Genomic DNA, 6906 nt, shown 5'->3' on the forward strand with positions numbered 1-6906 from the left:
ATCTAACAGACATTTACTGGCAACTTCTTCAACGCACAAGCTGGCAATACTTGTCACAGCATCAAAAGCAAGGATGGAGAGGCAGAGGAGACTGGGCAGGGCCTTCCATTCTCTGAGCTGTATCTTTCTTATCCCTCACTGCACTGTAGTTAGGGCTGATGAGAAAAAAGTAGGCGTGAGCGCCAGCCGCAGGTGGCAAACAATAAGTGACGCTAGTAGATAAAAAGAAGAGTGAGATGGAGTGCTGGTTTTCTAGTGGTTCTCAGTATTGCTGGGAAAACAGACTGTCCATATAAAAAGCTGAACACAAATATAATGTTACAGAATCATGCTGCTGGCTCTTAACAAAGACAGCATTTGCATATAAGCACTGACACAGAATTTAGACTTTAACCAGTCCTATGCATCCTCATTTTCGAATATTTAATTGTAAATGGATATTTCTCATTGAGAACAGATGAAAAACCAAGGTTTACTGGGATTTCCCTGTTAGTCCAGTGGTTAAGACTCTGCGCTTCCACTGCAAGGAGCCCGGGTTCAATTCCTGGTCGGGGAAGCAAGGTTCCATATGCTATATACATGCGCACATGCTGGGTTGCTCAGTCGTGTCCGACTCTTTGCGACCCCATGGACTGTAGCCCACCAGGCTCTCCTGTCCATGGGATTCTCCAGGCAAGAATACTGGAGTGGGTTGCCATGCCCTTCTTCAGGGGATCTTACCCTTCATTGCAGGCAGATTCTTTACCATCTGAGCCACCAGGGAAGCCCATGAAGCACAGCCAAAAACAAAATGTTTACTACAGATATTATAAATTACATAAGATATAATGAGATTGAAACTCAGAATTAAACACCTCCTTCCCCAATGTCTGGGTATGTGTATTACAAGATGTGCTATTTCAATAGAGACACAGTCCTGCTCACAATAGGACAGCTTGGTGGAAAGAATATGAATTAGAAGGTTTTAGTTTTGACTCTTTTGCTAACCAACATTATAATCTGAGGACAGATAACTTAGATTCTGGGCTTTATTTTGGCAATAAATGTGCTTTAAAAGTTGCCTTAAAATTAAACAAAAATGTAGCCACTGTGGAAAAGAGTATGGAGGTTCTTCAGAAAGCTAAAAATAAAGCTGCCAAATGATCCAACAATCCCACTCCTTGGCAGATATCTGGACAAACTTATAATTCAAAAATATACATGCATGCTTATGGTCATAGAAGCATTATTCACAATGGCCAAGACATGGAAGCAACCTAAATGTCCACCAACAGATGAATGGATAAAGATATGGTGTATATATATATACACACACACATACACACACACAAAGGAATATTACTTAGCCAAAAAGAAGGCAGTAATGCTATCTGCAGCAACATGGATGGACCTAGAGATGAACTAAGTAAAGTAAGTCAGAAAGACAAATATCAAATGGCATCACTCATATGTGAAATCTAAAATATGACAGAGATGAACTTATCTATGAGACAGAAACAGACTCACAAGCATGGAGATTCGCAGTTGCCACAACACTGTAAATCAACTATTCTTAAATAAAATAAACTTTAAAAAATTAACCAAAAATATAAAAGTGCCCACAAAAACCCATTCTGGCAGCTCACCTTCTCTGAAGGCTAAGTAAACTGTACTACTTTAACTCTAAGAAGAGAAATAAACAAAATCAAAATGCTTATCTACACATGGTCTTCATTAAAATAAGAGTACACATTTCATCACTGTGCACCTGGATTGTATTCCATTCTCCTAAAAACTACGCATAGAAGTGTGGTCTTGCTGGATTTTCTCTGCATGATATAGAAGCTGTTACACATCCAGTCGATTATATTACTGCCAGTTGCTGAAAGGCATGAACTTCAAGGAACAGGTTTTAAAATTCGCTCATGATCATTTATTTGGTGTAGTGAGTTCCAGGCACACAATGAATATAAAAGAATCAGAGGAGTATTGCTCTCAAACACATAATATTATATATAAACTGATACACGCAAAGAGACCATGGAAATGTCCTGCTGATGGTATAAATCAAGAACCGTGCCAGAAATCCAGGAGGAAGAATACCTCTCCTGGGGGATGCTGGGAAGACTGCGGTGGAGGTGATGTTTGAGTTGAGTCTTGAAAGAAGAGTGGAAATTTGCCAGGTGAAGGGGGGCTATTTACAAGCAGAGGGAATAGGATGTCTCATGAAGTGCCTGGCACTTTTGTGAAATAGTGAGAAGGTGTGTGTAGCTGCAGCCCAGGTTTTATGGGAGGGAAGGCAGCCGGAGGACAGTTAGGTTGGGGCTAGAACATGGGAGCCTTGTTAGGCTACATTCAGTGGGGGATCGCCCCTACAGGTAACGGGGCACAGAGGTGTAATGCATGATGTACTGTGTGTGTCGTGCTTTTAAGGGAACTAGAGGTTGAACGGAGGGAGTACATAATTTGGGAGCTGCTGCTGCTAAGTCGCTTCAGTCATGTCCGACTCTGTGCGACCCCATAGATGGCATCCCCCGTCCCTGGGATTCTCCAGGCAAGAACACTAGAGTGGGTTGCCATTTCCTTCTCCAATGCATGAAAGTGAAAAGTGAAAGTGAAGTCGCTCAGTTGTGTCTGACTCTTAGCGACCCCATGGACTGCAGCTTACCAGGCTCCTCCATCCATGGGATTTTCCAGGCAAGAGTACTAGAGCGGGGTGCCATTGCCTTCTCCGAATTTGGGAGCAGAGGAAGGAGAAACAGGTTAGGGAGACCAAACAGGAGGCAGCAGTGGGAAGGGTCGACTTTGAGAAGCATTTTTGAAAGAGAATAGATAACACATGGTAAACACCGGCTCTGGAGGCTGAGGGACAGGGAGAACCCAAGTATGACTCGAAGCTGCTCAGTACAGGGGAGACTGGGTAGCTGGTATTAACCCAGATGCGAGAACATGGACACGATGGATTCTCTACTCAAGAGTGTGGCCCCCCACTAAAGAGTGACCATTAACTTTGGCACAGGTGGCCAGTGACCGATCAGAAAAACAGGACAACAGCAGCTGAGAAGCCTGCTCCAGAATGAGACCTTTGATCTCTTAATTTCCATTCTCTGGCTCATGGTATCTATTATTTGGTTCAATACTATTTGAAAGCTGTTATCTAAACTATATCTCATCTACTGCAAACTTCTTTTGTTGTTGTTACATTGCTTATCTTTCCAGTGATAAGACGGTAAGAGTGGGAACTCTGGAGCCAGATCACCCAGCAAGTTGATGCTGTCTTAGTCGATCAGTTGTGCCCAACTCTTTGTGAACCCAGGGACTGTAGCCTGCCAGGATCCTCTGTCCATGGAATTCTCCATTCAGGCAAGAATACTGAAATGGGTTGCCATTCCCTTCTCCAGGGGATCTTCCCAACCCAGGGATCAAACCCATGTCTCCTGCATTGCAGGCAGATTCTTTACCATCTGAACCACCAGGGAAGACTTCACCCAGCAAGTTTAAGCTCAGGCAAATCAGTTAAGCCTTTCTGTGCCTCAGTTTCCTCATCTGCAAAATGAGGATAAAAATTTCTCATGAGGTTGTTACAGGAACAAAGGAGTTTATATACATAAAAGGGCACCTGGCATACAGTGTAAGTATCTTGTGAGTGTCTGCTATCCTTATTAATAAGTAATGGAATATTCGACTGGAAGTAGTACACATCAGTTCAGTTCAGTTCAGTCACTCAGTTGTGTCCGACTCTTTGCGACCCCATGAACCTCAGCACACAAGGCCTCCCTGTCCGTCACCAACTCCTGGAGTTTACCCAAACTCATGTCCATTGAGTCAGTGATGCCATCCAACCATCTTATCCTCTGTTGTCCCCTTCTCCTCCTGCCCTCAATCATCATAGAGATTTATTTTCGCAGAATAAGATTGAAAGCGGGCAGTTACAGGTTGGTGCTGTTGCTTCATCAACTTATCAAGGACCAGACTCTTTCCACATTCCACTTTAGTTTGTTAGTGATTTCTTCCTCATGGTGGCAGAAAGGCTGCAGTAGCTCTGAGTGGTAAGTCCTCACATGAGCATCATTCCAAGCAGGAAATAGGGGCTTTTTACCTTGTGCAGGCCTCACTTACCGAGGAGGGTAACCTTTCCTAGAAGCCCCCAGTAGGTTTCCTTTTAGCTAGGCCTATCCCTAACTGCAGGAGGGGCTGGGAAAGAATCGGACACTTCCAACCAATAAACAAATGAGGCAAAAGTGGAGCTGGGCTGCCTGCAGCAAGGAAAATCCGCAGTGCCCCCCACAGTCTGGAAGCCAAAGATTTCAAGGCTGCCTCACTCAGGCCAGGGGGAACTGAGAAAGAAGAACATAATGGTATTCATCAAGAGTCAATAAGCTTCATAGGCTTTATCCTTCAGGTTTATCCTTTATTCCTTTATCCTTAAGCTTTCTTTTTTAAAATAATTGTTTATTTATTTATGGCTGTGCTGGGTCTTCGTCGCTCTGTGGACTTTTCTCTAGCTGTGGCAAGTGGGGACTACTCTCTAGTCATGGAGTGGGGGCTTCTCACTGCAGTGGTTTCTCTTGTTGCACAGCATGAGCTCTAGGGTGCCCAGGCTTCAGTAGCTGGGCTCCAGAGCACAGGCTGAGTAGTCGTGGTGCACCGGATTAGTTGCTCCATGGCATGAGGGATCTTTCCAGACTAGGGATGGAACCCATGTCTCCTGCATTGGCAGGTGGATTCTTTACCACTGAGCCCCCAGAGAAGCCCTGGTCATTCGCTTTTGTAAGAGTTTGCTTTTTAACCTAGGTGAGTAACTTGATGAAATATGGAGAGAGGATATCTTTGAGCTGGGGGACCTTCCTTCCTAGTCTTCTCGTCTGTTCTAGGCTGTCACTTTCCTTCACTTGAACAAAGGAAGAGGTACATAAATTTAGTTCACTTGGTCGAGAAGCTTGGATAGGCCAGTCACTCTGAAAGATATTTCAAAGGCAACAGATGCAGGCTTCTCCCCCTTTGACTGCCCAGTGCTGCATCTCACCCACAGTGATGGGTTAATAAGCAGAGAATGATGTCAGAAGAGCTACTCTTTCTGCCAGGAAAGGACGTCTCAGCTCAGTGGTTCCCCTACAATCCAAACCCTCACAGTCATGGCCAGAGGTGTGGCTCATAGCATCTCTTGTCCAGGTTCCCGATTCAGGTTCTCCATCACAAGAAAGACTGTAAGCTGGGTGGAGAACTACAGAAGAACCAGGAGAAGGCCTTTATAAAAGCCATTGAAAGCCTTATTTCCACTATCCAATTCTGTTAACAAAAAGAGGAGAAATGTTCAAATTCCAAGGCACTTAGTTACTAATCTGATTCTGGTCTACATGTGGATATTCAATAAATACTTGTTAAATTAAATTGAGTCAAGGTTTTATTTATTCAACCTACTTAAAGCTTATGTAAACCCCTTGGAGATTTGTGTCAAGCTGTTAAGTTGGAAAATATATGAAAAGTAGTATTTTCAATAGGCCAGCTTTCCTCTTAATGAGCTTTATGAGCTTAGTGTAAACCAGGGAGGAGGAGGAGGGCATACCAGGCAAGGGGATGTGAAGGAGGGAGGAGAAAAGCCAAGCCTGCTTCTGTCTTTGTCTACATTTGCCTTCCTGGGCTCTACTTATTAACCAGCTACTGCCCTCTAGCGGTCACTATATAAATTCTCACATGAATCCCACTTTCATCTTTAAAAACCCTATGACACCAGGAAGGGACCAAAATCCCTTGCTTTGCAAGTAAGTAAATTAAAGTCCAGAGAGGTGAGGTGTCAAAGTGACCCAGGCAGCCTCCTGGATTCCCAGTTACCCCAGTTTCACCTCAGAGGCTGTCATAACTAATCAATAAAAATTACAGCATATTAATCAAAGGTCCGTATAGTCAAAGCTGTAATTTTTCTGGTAATCATGTATGGATGTGAGAGCTGGAGCATAAAGAAGAGTGCCAAAGAATTCATGTTTTCAGACTGTGGTACTGGAGAAAACTCTTGAGAGTCCCTTGGACTGCAAGAAGATCAAACCAGTCGATACTAAAGGAAATCAACCCTGAATATTCATTGGAAGGACTATTGCTGAAGCTGAGGCTCCAATACTTCGGCCACCTGAAGTGAAGAGCTGACTCGTTGGAAAAGACCCTGATGCTGCGAAAGATAGATCGAAGGCAAAATGAGAAGGGTAAGATGAGATGGTTAGATAGCATCACTGACTCAATGGACGTGAATTTGAGCAAACTCCAGGAGATAGTGGAGGACAGAGAAGCCTGGTATGCTACAGTCCATGGGTTCACAAAAGAGTCCGGCATGACTTAGCAACTGAACAACACCAAAACCATTCAATAATGCAGGCAGACCTCAGAGATGCTGTGGGTTCGGTTCCAGATCACAGCGACTACGGCAAGAAAGTGAGTCACACAAATTTTTTTGTTTCCCAAAGCCTACAGAGTTACATTTACACCATACTGAGTAGTAAGTGCAATAGTACTGTCTAAAAAAAAAGTATACACCTTACTTAATATTAAAATATTGCTAGAAAGAATGCTAACCATCATCTGAGCCTTCCGCAATTCATAGCAGTGATATCAAAGATCATTAACTACAGATCCTTAGAACCAATACAATAATTATGAAAAAGCTTGAAACATCATGAGAATTAACAAAAATGTGACACAGAGAGAGGAACTGAACGAATGCTGTTGAAAAACGGTGCCAACAGACTTGCTTGAAGCAGGGTTGTCGTAAATCGTCAATTTGTAAAAAAAATGCAGTGTACACACTGCGAAGTGTGATAAAGTGAAGAACAATAAAATGGGGTACGCCTGTCATTTTAAGTGTTATCTCTTATTTCCATTGTTATTCCAAATAAAGCCAAAATTGACTATTGGTCAAGTTTAGATAAGGAATTATAA

The sequence above is a fragment of the Bubalus bubalis genome, chromosome 4 (assembly GCF_019923935.1).
Source record: "Bubalus bubalis isolate 160015118507 breed Murrah chromosome 4, NDDB_SH_1, whole genome shotgun sequence".
NCBI lineage: Eukaryota > Metazoa > Chordata > Mammalia > Artiodactyla > Bovidae > Bubalus > Bubalus bubalis.